This window comes from Glycine max, chromosome 2, assembly GCF_000004515.6.
Source record: "Glycine max cultivar Williams 82 chromosome 2, Glycine_max_v4.0, whole genome shotgun sequence".
Classification (NCBI taxonomy): Eukaryota; Viridiplantae; Streptophyta; class Magnoliopsida; order Fabales; family Fabaceae; genus Glycine; species Glycine max.
Genome location: NC_016089.4, coordinates 43,356,400 through 43,369,914, shown reverse-complemented (window position 1 = coordinate 43,369,914; position 13,515 = coordinate 43,356,400). Strand labels below are relative to the sequence as shown.

At 32.9% G+C, this 13,515-nt stretch overlaps 4 non-coding genes across 4 annotated transcripts; all 4 read right to left on the bottom strand.

Moving 5' to 3' along the window:
- Nucleotides 1–8,525: 8,525 nt before the first annotated feature.
- LOC113000968 (small nucleolar RNA snoR31/Z110/Z27) lies at nucleotides 8,526–8,620 on the bottom strand. The gene has a single exon (XR_003266272.1). It is a non-coding gene; the product is annotated as a small nucleolar RNA snoR31/Z110/Z27 (small nucleolar RNA).
- Nucleotides 8,621–8,779: 159 nt separating this feature from the next.
- LOC113000981 (small nucleolar RNA snoR31) lies at nucleotides 8,780–8,867 on the bottom strand. Its single transcript, XR_003266289.1, has one exon. It is a non-coding gene; the product is annotated as a small nucleolar RNA snoR31 (small nucleolar RNA).
- A 177-nt stretch (nucleotides 8,868–9,044) lies between these two features.
- Nucleotides 9,045–9,189, bottom strand: LOC113000994 (small nucleolar RNA snoR136). Its single transcript, XR_003266303.1, has one exon. It is a non-coding gene; the product is annotated as a small nucleolar RNA snoR136 (small nucleolar RNA).
- Nucleotides 9,190–9,311: 122 nt separating this feature from the next.
- LOC113001074 (small nucleolar RNA SNORD25) lies at nucleotides 9,312–9,396 on the bottom strand. The gene has a single exon (XR_003266406.1). It is a non-coding gene; the product is annotated as a small nucleolar RNA SNORD25 (small nucleolar RNA).
- Between the last annotated feature and the right edge of the window lie 4,119 nt (nucleotides 9,397–13,515).

The following is a 13,515-nucleotide window of genomic DNA, read 5'->3' as shown; positions in this document are numbered from 1 at the left end:
ACAGACAATACGATTTGCAAGGTTCTCAAACTTCGAGAGGTAAGAATTGACAGACCTGTGCTGGGTTAACTTGAAAAAGGCCCCTCATGGATCATCATAGAATGATGGAGCAAATCGCATTTCCAAAGCATTGAGAAAATCAGCCCAAGTGGTGAGTTGGTTATTTTGATACATCCATTGAAACCAACTTAAGGCGGCACCATCGAGGTAGAAGGAAGCGATTTGTAAGCGTTCGTCATCTGGGGTTCCATGATAATCGAAAAACTGATATCTTGAAAATCCAAGACGTCACATTGGTCCCATCGAAGCGAGGGATGTCGATCTTCATCTTGGGGGTGGAAGGGGAGAGGGGACGAACAGGGGATCTGGATTTGAGGGTGTGAAGGCGGGAAAGAACATCATCTAATTTGGAGTGGAGGGAGTTCTGTGTTTAGGTGAGGATAATGATGACTTCTTCTAATCGAGCGAGGGACTCGGAACGGGTATTTTCAGTCATGGGTGGAGGCAATGAAAGCACAAAAAATGTTAAGGTGCTGAGAAAAAAAGAAAAGCTTCCTGTATTTGAGGCTAGGAAAGGTACCTCCAGAAGATAAGAAAGAAACAGAACAGGATTTTGGTAAATTTTTTTATGTCCTTTCCACCATTTTCATTCATATATATCGGTGCACACTCGTAGACATATAACAAAAAATGCTGACAAACCCTATCCCTGCTTGACACCTGTTGTAACGACCCACCTCGTTGCTACGGTATCACCATCCTAGACCACGATAAATTCAAATTTTAAATAAAAGCTCCCTTAATTTTTTTGCTTATGAAAATAAGGATAATTTTTGTCTTGCCATACATTCACCAAACCATACACATTTACTTAAGAGAATATGCGTGTGTGTGTGTATATATATATATATATATATATATATATATATATAGGAATAGTAACTCCATATATGTCATATACGTAATGGAAATCAAATTTGTTCATACATATAATTAAAATCTAAGATTTACATCTTTAACTCAACAAAATAAAACTTGAAAACCAATTATGAAGGAATTGATTACAAAACACAACTCTCTCTCCCAAAATAATACCAACGTCATCACATCGGCTCGACGGCTCCTCACCAGAATCTTACTCCCTGCACCCTGCTACTGTCATTCTGCTCCCACGAACAAGGTTCGCGATCATCATAGGTATCAACCACACGATACAAAATTGCAAGGGTGGGTTCAGTATAAAAAAAACCAATACTAAATCCAAATAACCATAATTAGCAAGAAACATAGGCAAACATTATGAGCTTACACACCATTTGTTATTCAACATCCACATTCAACAATTACTCATCATCCATCCATGGATCCAATCAATACTGCACAGAATGATGCATGCACCTGACCTCAACTCTCAGATGCAATGTGGTACTTACCGTATCCAATACCAAGGAAATAGTCTAAGCATGTCCACACGACACCTCACTTAGGAAACCATGCAGTATTTGTTGAGGTCACCCAGTCGTGCACCGTAACTCCCCCCCCCCCCCCCGGTGATCAGCCTGGGCCACAAAGGAGTTTCCCTACAAGGTGACACACCCCCTAGTACAAAGGGCATATTGCCATAGTTATACTATTTCCCGTGTCATATGAGGCATGAACCATGGGCATTGTCAAGTACCTAACCATGGATGAATTAAAGTGCCTAAGCATCCCCTCAGAAATGCTTAAATCCTTTAACCACTCTATTTTCCCCCACAAGGAACATCCGACAAGGTCAGCGCACCCGCCCATGAACATACACAACATACGATGTATGAACGTGGGCGTCGTCAAGTACATGACCATGGATGAATTAAAGCGCCTAAGCATCCCCTCAGAAATGCTTAAATTCTTTAACCACTCTAGTTTCCCACACAAAGGACATCCGACAAGGTCACTGCACCCCTCCATGAACATACACAACATCCAACGTATCAAACATGGGCGTCATCAAGTACATGACCATGGATGAATTAAAGCACCTAAGCATCCCTTCATAAATGCTTAAATTCTTTAACCACTCTATTTTCCCCCACCAGGGACACCTGACAAGGTCACTGCACCCCCATGAACATACACAACATGCACATGTCAATGCATTTCCAACATCATCAACATTCCACTTCCATATCATTCTCAACATAAACATCATCTCATCTTTATGACATTATCAACAATCACAACAACCTCATTTCATGATTAACATAATCATCAATAATATCATCAATTCATGTTGACGTGTCCACCATTAACAGTGTCACCTTATATCAATATCATCACAAATATCACATCACCACATATCAATTAAAGTCATCAATAACAACATCAACAGTAAGTCGCATTCCGCACATGCATATATATTTTCATGCCTGAGATTCACACTTTCAGGTAAAAAAAACATAATTTTTCTTGAAAAACCAGCATGCATATCAATAATAATTATATCGCATCCCATTAGTTAAAAACGTTGTTTTCTATAAAGGAAAAATTAGCATGCAACAGGGAGAAACGAATATTCTCATAGCTAGGTTCTCTGACCCTAACTATGGTGTCAAAACAGTAGATCTTATAATAAACTCCCCTCACCTATCGTGAGCTTCCCGCAGGTTCCTCTTTGCGTCACTTAAAGGTTTTTTTCTCGTTCACGCTTGCCGGTCCAACGCGAGTTTCTATTACGCCAAAATGAAAGAAATTACTATGGATTTCAGAAATAAAGCTAGTGGCAATATTATGAGTCAAAACCCTTGTCAAAACGTAAAGGGCTAAAGGGAGTTTCGGATTTTAGAAAAGGAACATCATTTTGAAATTCCGATCACGCCAATGTGACCGGGGTTTAGTGAAGGTCACGAGAATAATACCCATCTCATGAAAAGATAACGTTTACAAAGTCTATTTCTCTAGGGTTTTTCAAAGGAAGCGCAAAACATACAATGGTGGTTCCAAAGTCAGAAAAGATGCAAAGACAAGCTGAAACTAAAAAGGAACAAGCATAGAATCACGGTTACCTCAAGGAAAACCACGAAGGTCAGACCGGGGCTTCGTTATCAACCAAAACCGCGAGGCAAGTTTGGAAGATTCTGCTTCGGTTGAAGGGTTCCTCTCGGTGTGGGGTTTCAACGGAGAACAACGGCGGTCCGTGGTGGCTATTGGTGGCTATGGGTGATGGAGAAGAAGCTTGGGATGTTGGAAATGGTTTTGGAAGAAAGAAGGAGAAGGAAATGACATTTTTCTAAGGCTACACGAAAAGCAAAGTCTGAAACACTCAAGTGCTCCTGCTCTCGGGAAAAAAAGCGTTCCTCACACACCGTAAGACATATCGCAGATCGCAACGGTCAGATCGTGGACATCGGTCCTATGAACCTGAAGACCAAATTTCGAGAAAATCCAACGGTTAACGAATGCAGGAGGACGCTTTTACCGAGACTGCTCCAGACAGCTTCCTTGAAAAGTTTCATTAAGAGGTTTCCTCCAGAAACTTCCTCGTGAAGCTTCTTTGATAAACTTCCTTGAGAGGCTTCTTTGAGAAGTTAACGCTCTAACTACCAACATCCTTCTAATAATTAAACTCGCCTCCTTAAAAATAAAACACGAATAAAATAACACAACAAAATAATCAAACATCAAATATAATTACTAATGATATAATTACGTCTGTACCACTAGATATTCCACTAAAAACCAAAAGCAAGGATAAGGCGATTCCAGTATAACAGAATGAGTTATTTGTGCACTACTACAATAGCCTAAAATATCAGTATCAGCCTAGAGAATGTATTCCTCCCAATATGTGGGTTTCCTAATAACGCGTTTGGGCCTGTTGCTGCGTGCTATCATGCAACTTGCAATGTTAGAACTTATCTCAATTGATCAAGAAACGTGTTCATATATCAATTGATTAGGTTTAAATGTTTATTTTGAATGAAGTTTTATTTTATTGTTTTTACTGAAAATGATGTTTTATTCAAGAAATGCTAATAAGTACTCTTATAGTTTTGGTTTAAAATTTTTTAAAACGTGAAATTTTTATTAAAAGTATTAATGTACTTTTAACTTGATTTTTAAAAATATAAATTTATTCGTTATTTAGTAGATTATATATGAACATTAATTAAGACCCTTTATTCAATGGTATTAGTAACATCTAAATCATCTTTTGACAACTATGCTAGACGTCTACTGTATTGTTATTATGAATTATTTATCAATTTTATTAATAATTAATTTTTATCAAAAATATGATTGATAATTTTTTATGAGATTTATTATCCAAATCATGTTTTTATGCAAAAGATTTAAACTCAAAATCAGATCAACAATGTATTCGAAACATCTAACTCATTTTAACATAGGTTAAAATTATTAATTTTTTGTTTTTTTTTTTTTTTGCACAGCAAACAAATTATATTATTAAGGAAAAGAGAATTGTCACAAGAAGTGCCAATTCTTAAAAGTACACAAGAGGACAGACCCAAGTAAAATGAACCCTTAGTCATCACCCGAGACTCTTTGAAGCTCTCAGGCTGCATACATAGGAGAAAACAAACACCAATATTAATCCCCCTTGGACCATTCACTCTCCCCACTAAAACATAAGGGTGTTTTTAGTTTAGAGGAAAAAATCAGAATAAATATAAATAAAAATAGAAGAAAGATAACTGGAAAAAGAAAAAAGAAAATATAAATAAAATTGATGGTTGAATTATTTGGTTGAAGAGAAATAGGGCGGGAATAAAATGCTAAACGTATGAAATTACAGATTCACCCTTTGCATGGTAGGAACACACATGTACCACCCCGATCGAGGAAGACTTGGCAAAACAGCAACACGGACCTTCACAGACCACGGAGACTCACGCAAACATCCACCGGCGTGAGGATGAAGAAGCGATGCCGCAACCTTTGATGACCACCGGCAACACCAACGATGTCCACCAGACCAACAACAAGAACATCCACAAGCAGCAGGAGTAATGGAAAGAGCCAATAAAGACCGGGTGGGTTTACAAGTGAACATACACAAGGGTAGAAAAGTAAACATGAACTTGCTCACACTTTTGTCACGAGAAAATGGATTCAAAACCAATTAACCAACTTATTTCTTTCGTCAATAGTTAACCTACATCAAACGTTCATCCAAAATTTCCTATAGCAATTACAGTCTATTGCATCTGACTGTCTAGGTACAAGTTGATTTTTGAAAATTATCAATTTTCTGTAATAGAGGTTATTAGCAAGATTAAGTTTCTTATGTATAGAAAAGCGCACCTGTTGCATTTGTTTTAACATCTTGATATAGGTCTTCTTGTATTAGTGAAACTTTTGATTTTCTCTAACTACGGCGTATGTCCCGTTTATTATTATATCATTTTAGGTTTAATATAATTTACATTTTTTAAAAAAAAAAAATTCCTCATCACCCCTTCTTCCTAAATCGCCGCTACGGAACACAACCTTAGACTTTTGTTAAAATGGGTACGGGGCAAGAAAACATGATGGATCCATACATCATCATATGTATAAAGGTAAATCAAAGCCCTTCACGTTGGCTTTGCTCCAGCTCCATGCAAAGAAGCAAAATTCATCCACCACCGCTTCAGAATCACATGCAACATTGTTTAACTTAATTGCATTCCTATGTTTCGAGATAATAGCCCACAAACATGACCATAGACCATGGTTTTAATTTGCAGTCTCAATCGCAGTTGTGGTTGCATTGTGGTGACTTAGAAAATCTTGATATTGTGGGTAATTGCCACTGATGCGGTCGCAATTGTGATTATAATTAAGTTGTGGTGAGTCAAATCTTGACATTGTTGTCACAATTGGGTTGCGAAATACTATTTAAAACATGTGGCAGACCACATAGACCACCACACTTATTTCAAACTTCTTCCCCTTAATCAGCCTCTATGTTGTCAAAATTGATTTATGCAATTGTAATATGAGGCTTGACTAGCCGTTTCCACACACGATTTGCAAAACACTCTTCAAATTAATCGATAGGTTCCACTTGGAATGATCTTCCTTTTGTCGAGGAATTCTATTATGAGTCACTCTCCACACGAAACCCTTCACCCTTGAAGGTACTTGTACAATTTCACCTCCTCCAAACTTCCATGACAATGTAGATCTTCATAAACCTCCCTAACAACATATTTTTTTATCGCCATTGATGTTCCATGCCCATCCATCATTTGAATTCTTTCCAAGTCTCAAGTCACCAATGCCATCCCACATCTTGCTCACCACCAACAATTCCATGGCCTTCTCTACAAAAGCTTCCACCTCCACACCTCATCATATCAATCTCCTATCTCGGCATTAAGCATCCTATTTTTTTCTTCGAATTGAGAAAAATATAAAAAATTATAAAATAATAAACAAGGCTCGTTAAATAAAAAGTGAATTCTACACAATTTTATAATTTTTAATAAATTTTAATCAATAGTAAAAAAAATACACAAAATATAGTATTTCTCTTGTTGAAAATAACATTTCATATCATTTTTCTTACCTTTAAAATTATAATAAATCAATTATTATATCCATTTTTTATTTTTTCCATTTAAGATAATAATGCACAAATTAAAGAATGTAATTAATATATTTATTAAATTATTTTTAACTTCTTAATATATAATATCATATTTGGGAGCAAAGAGTGAATTCTCATATGAATTTGAAGCAGAATGAAGAATTCGTGAGTTATGAAAGAGAAAATATCACGCCGCAAAAGAAAAAAAAAAGGAAAATTCGTGTGGTACAATAATTTAGGTAGCAAAATCAAAATCACTATTTTATAAATACTAAGAAATTATTTAAGCCATAAATTGTTGGTCTGAGTTGATATTGTGTTGGGCTGCTACATGGAGTTGTGCCAACATTTTTTCATTCCGTTGTTTTTTCACCCCTTTTTTAACTTTTAACATGAATTCAGAATGTAAAAGTATATTTGAGATTGATTATAAATCTTGATTTTTAAAATGACCAATCCAAAAAAATATATATATATATATATATATATATATATATATATATATATATATATATATATATATATATATATATTTTGGTACGGGTGGAGAAAATAACTTGGAGATGGAGGAAGCAACAATCTATTCAATAAGTCGATCTTAACCTTCTTTTATTTATCTTTAATTATTTTATTTAGTACTTTTGGCTGTTCCAAATTAGCGATGGCCTTGGCAGTGCCGTATTGCATGATTTGGGCCAAGCTGTTCTTATAACAATCCATGGGCTTACTTTCATTACTTAGGGGTTGCTATTTTCACCCTTAATTTTGTCAAGTTTCATGTCTTTAACAAAAAAGTCAAAAACACGTTTCTCATAGTCACTAAATAACCATGAAACAAGCTTCTGCTGTGTTAAACTTACAATTATTTTTAAAAAATTTGACCTTTTAATAATTATGATTTTTTATACAAAAAAACTATCATACAAATCATTTTTTAATTGAATTATTATTTATTCTTTTTAATATTAACCAAATCAAATTAAAATATAATTCTGCATACTCCCCCCTTTATGGTGCTGTTGAAGAAGATGAAGCTGAAAGTGCCCCCTAGAGTTAAACTCCTTGTTTGGAAAATTTGTAGAGATGTGCTTCTAACTCGAGTTCGGTTGAGAGTAAAAGGGATTGATTGCCCTTCATCCTGTTTCTTGTGTAACCTGGATTAGTTACATTTTTATACCAACAAGGTGAGGAACTATATTCAATCAGAGGTTGGATAAACAGTCTTCATTTGTGTTTACGTAACATGGATCATTGGATAGATGATAGATATTTTGCGGCTATATTTGTTGCCTGTGAACATCGCATGAAGACTTTTTGGTCTTCAAGTACATTTGGGTTTGTTTGGTGGTGGTATATGGCTTTTGTTTTGGGGATGAGATGATTCCTATGATAACTCTTAATAAACTATGTCGGGATTGATATGCTTATTTCTGTATTGGTCTATTGCTTTATGTTATCTCTGTTTCTGTTTGTACCCTTTAACCTGGTTAGGCCATTTCTTATTATCCTTCTTGATTTTTTGATAATGCCTTATTAAAAAAGAAAAAAAGATTTTTTATTTGATGATTCATTAATAAAATAGAGGTGATATTCGTTATTATAATATACACTATTTCACTTCCATTGTATTTCAATCTCTTTCCTTCCTTCCATTTCTTCGGCCTTGCGAATGAATTTTGAGATATCCAGATTAAAATGTCTTAGAAACCGTCTCACTAATATGGTGTCAACAAATTTATTTCCACGAAAATGCCATTATCTTTGCAATGGTTCAGGTTATCCAAATTCTTTACCTTTTGGGTCTGGGCTTCGTTTATAACAATGGCCAATTAATCAAATACTACTACTTGCTGAATTTTCAATGACATGCTATCTCTCCAGATTATTCAAAATATTCTTGTCCTCTGAATTGAGTTTTGTTATTGGCCAACTATGCAGGGAACAGACTAAGCACATCATCAGCATGGAAAATTTATTCTCATCCACAGCAGTGTTTGCTGTGTAGGAAGGTGTCCTAAGATTTTTCCAATTTCATCACATGATGTTATAAGAATAAACGGAACTCCAAAGCAAATAAACATATGTTGATACACTAGTCAACATGTGCCAATGCAACAAACAATTTATGTCAATAGGACAATTAACAAATTCTTACAAGTACGACTATGAATTAACATTTAACAATAATTGCTCAAAAATAAACGTGTAGATTCAGAAGCATAGAATAATTTTACATCACAGGCAATTACTCAGATCAAGTGTTGGATTATATATTTAGCTTCATCCTAACCCACCAAACTTTCACGCATGAATAACATAGATCCCGAACTATTAAGAAAACACAATTTTTGTAAACTTTAAATCCAGAAATTCAACCTGGTGGCCCAAAAACATAATAAAATCAACATCTTTTCATTATAAATAAATACATCAAATAAAAAAAACAAGTTCTGAAGAAAACAGAAAATAGTGATTTAGTTCCCCGACGTCCAAAATGCAGCATCAAAATTGCAACAACGGATAGCGAGGGGAACACACATATCGGCTTCAATTAAACATTGCCATACACAATGAAAAAAGTGCAAAGCAAAAATCTTAAATAAACCAGAAGCCTTTCAAACATTAACACTCAACTAATTAAAAGCAACATATTTAGAAAAAAATCAAGCAGAAAAGAAATCAAACTTCCGAAAACAAAATCTAAAAGAAGAGATTGAAAAAACTGGGAGCAACATTAGAGAACTCAGTCCCTTAGATGTTCAATAATGATTGCGATCATACCCGCAAAATCATTACAGGTCTGTAGGCTCATCACGGTTGATAATAGCGCAACCCCAGTTAATCAATCTACTAAAAAACGCAAACCCAGTTAAAAAATGATAACTTTGGTAGAAAATTTGATTTAGTTGCTCCAAAGTTCTCCACAAACAAAGGGATTGCGGAAGAGATATAAAAAGAACAACACAAATCGCTATTGCTTCAAGGGAACGAGTCGAATGGGAGTCGAGTTAATCCACATCGACCAGATAGAGAAGCGCATTGAAAATTGGAAAAAAGACTAAGGAATCATGAAACCCTAATTTTGTATGCAGAGGCTGAGAATAAAGGATAACAGAGATGACGACGCAAGAGGTGATTTCTTTGTCATTTTATAGAATGAATAGGGAATTCATCGGACGACTATTATCAGATTCTTATGATCTAACGGCTCATGAGCTTTTAGTGCAACTGCTTCAAATAGTCAAACCCTAACTAGCTTGAGCCCAGTCCAGAAAGGAGACCCAGTAGGCCACTACTACATTAAAATATTTTACGGCCCAAAAAAAATAGAATTGAGAGTAAAAAATTACAGAACCTTGAATTTCTGAAAACCAAAACAAAGGCAAAAACATGTTTCTTGACTACAAATGGTGTATCATTTTATGTTAGCTAGTATTTCATATATTATACGAGTACTTTTTAATTTAAGAAAATTTAAACATAAAAATTTTAAAAAAAATCAAAAATATTAATTATATAGGAAAATTAATTGCAAATTATAATAGTATACGAATAATAAAAGTTTATAATTATAAATTGTATGCATAATTTTTTCAAAATAAATCAAATTTACAATTTTGAAAAAGAAAGTATGAGAAAAGGTAAATGTTATTTCTTTAAAAAAAGATTTAACTATTTTCTTATTTTAGGGAAAGATTAAACCATTTTCAATAGAGTGTATTATTATTATTATTATTATTATAAATGTTTTTACTTGAAATTCTTTAACAATTAATACTACCAATTACAAATTATGATATTTTATAATCTGTTTAACTCCAGAGAATTATCAGGTAAACCTTTTTTTATAGGCTCAATTATTATTTTTAACAAATTAAAATCATAATTCAATACTTCATGAGAAATTAATGTTTTCGTTAAATCAAACCCCGTTGTTTTTGTAACAAAAAATAATCCGTTGTTTTTTATGTGAATTACTAAAGTAATATTAGTAATAATTAATAAAAACCGAACACCTGTTTTGTATGGAAGCATCTACAATGGCTTCTATTTTAACTCTCCAGCTGCAAGCCAAAACTCCCTCTCATAATTCTACTTTGAGTTTAGTTGGAAGAGAAGATAATCAAGTTGTTCAAATTTTATCTAGAGTGTCTAAATTTTTTACTTTGTTTCTAAGTTTTTCAGCATATTTTATTGTGTATCAATTAAGTAATTAAAAGCTTTAATAAAACTGTATAGCAATCACTTATTCTTCCACGTGTCACCATCTAACTCCTTTATCATGTGTTATTATTTCATGCACTTCAATTTCAGTTATTTTTACTTTTGTGATAAATAGTTATTCTTGTACCTATAAGTCGTATGGGATTAACAAATTCATACATAAAAAATGAATTTATAAAAATATAAAAAATATGACAAATTCGTCCTTCTCTCCATTAATGTTAATGAATCCGCTTACATGATATGTCCAGACGAAATGTTACCAAATGTTTGTTCATGTGACCTTCATCAAAATCTCGATGGACTAATTTGTCATCAAAACAAATATTTTATCAGAATACTCTCTACACAAAACAACATTGGCCTCCTCATTGTCCTGTCAATCAAGGTCAGCCACACCCTTTACATCACCTTTGTCCTTCACTCGAGTTACCTCTCTCACACCAAGTTGAGGATCATTGTCGCCACACGCCCTGACTCCTCTCAAAATCTTTTGCTCTCTCATGTGCTTCCTCCGCAAGCTCTTTGACACCCACATGGTTGTTGTGTTGCTTAGTAGGAATGGTGAAGTCGAAGCTTTGAACAAAGTAGATGACCGAAAAATATCTAAACTCAAGCGTGAATGATGGGTTGATTGTATTTGGGTTTGACCTATGAGTGAATGGTAAGATTGTGGAATCCGTAGATCTGATTTGGATATAGAATTTGTAGATTTGTAAAAGAAGGAAAAAGAAAAATAAGGAAAGGAAGAAAAGGAAAGGTTGTTGGGAATATCCCATTAACGTGGCTGGTGGTGGTCCAAGAAAAGGAAATTGAAAAGGGAAGAAAAAACATAGCGGAAGAAAAAAGGGAATAAAAAAATGAAAGTGACAAATTAGTCTATCATATTTTGATGACAAATTAATTCATCAACATTCTGATAAAAGTCATCTGAACAAACATTTTTGTCCGCATATGTCACATAAGCTGATTCATTAACGTTAACGGAGTAAAGTTAATGAAGAGAAAAATTTTGTTGCACTTTTTACACTTTTATGAACTAGATTTTAATTTTTCATTTTTAGGAATGAATTTGTTAGCCTCTTATATTTTCAAGGATAAAAATGATTATTTACTCTTATATTCATGTACTATACTCTCTTTTATTATCATCATGCAAATACGATGACAAAAACATTTTTTTTTTCATGAACTAAATTTTAACTTTTTATTTTTAGGAATAAATTTGTTAGCAACTTATATTTTCAAGGATAAAAATGATTATTTATCCTTATTTTCATGTAATTTAGTGTCTCTCTTATTATTATCATGCAAATACAACAACAAAAGCATTTTTTTCAATCACTTCCAACTAGCTTTGGTACAACCTTATTATTTTAAAAAAAAGAAAACAAAAAATTTAATTAATAATTTCTTTTGTTACTTCTCTCTATTACTGTCTCACTTTTTATTTTATTTTTTAAAAAAAAGCCTCCAACTGAAGGGTCCCATTCTAGTTATTAATTGAATGATTTAAGTCCTTTGAAGTAAAAAAAAAACCTCTTCTCATCCAATCTGAATGATGAAAATAATAAAAAAATTTCTATCATTTCCATTTTTGGTACAACCTTATTTTAAAAAAAAACAAAAGTAATTATTATTTTTTTCGTTACGTCTCTCTATTACTATTTCACTTCCTATTTTTTATTTTTTTTAAAACCTTGCAACTGGGTCCCATTCTAGTTATTAATTAAATGAGTTAAGTCCTTTGAAGAAAAATAAAAGAGTGTTGCTAGGTGCACCCAGCATTCTAAAAAAATCACAAAGAGGAAAAATAAAAATTTTATTAATTATACAAGATATTTAAATATATTTATTTCATTAATTATAATATAATTAAATATATTTATTTATTTTATTAATTATAATATATTTATAAATATTGATTTATTATAAATAATTAATGTTAATCAATCATAATCATAATTCATGCTAATCAACAATCATGCTAATCAATCAATCTTAATCATAATTCATGCTAATCAATCAATTATGTTAATCAATCATAATTCCCTAAAAAAGGATATGAATAATTTCAGAGTTAGCAATTTCAAAAACTGCATTATGATTGCTAACTCTGAAATTATTTATATCCTCTTTTAGAGAATTATGATTGATTATCATGATTGATTGATTATCATGAATTATTTATAATAAATCAATATTTATAAATATATTATAATTAATAAAATAAATATATTTAAATATCTTGTATAATTAACAAAATTTTTATTTTTCCTCTTCCGGATCAACTTGATCCGTAAGAGACTTCCGGATTAAGTTGATCCGGAAGTTACAGATCAAGTTGATCCGAAAGTCTCTTACGGATCAAGTTGATCCGGAAGAGGAAAACCAAGCAAGGGTAATTTCATCATTTTTTTAGAATGCTGGATGCACCTAGCAACACTCAAAATAAAACCCCGTCTTCTCATCCAATCTAAAGGATGAAAATAAGTCTCTTTCTATTTACACTCATATTTTTCTAAGTACACCCTTATATAACCTTTATACCCTGTAATTATCCATTATATCTTTTTTCTTAAAGAAGTAAACCCCCTTTTTTCCTTTCCAAAATAACATGTACCTAATAGTTCTGGAGATAAAATTTTGAAATATGTATATGTTATTCTAGAAAGACTTTTTGATAGTAATAAAATATCACTTAAGAGTCATTGTAG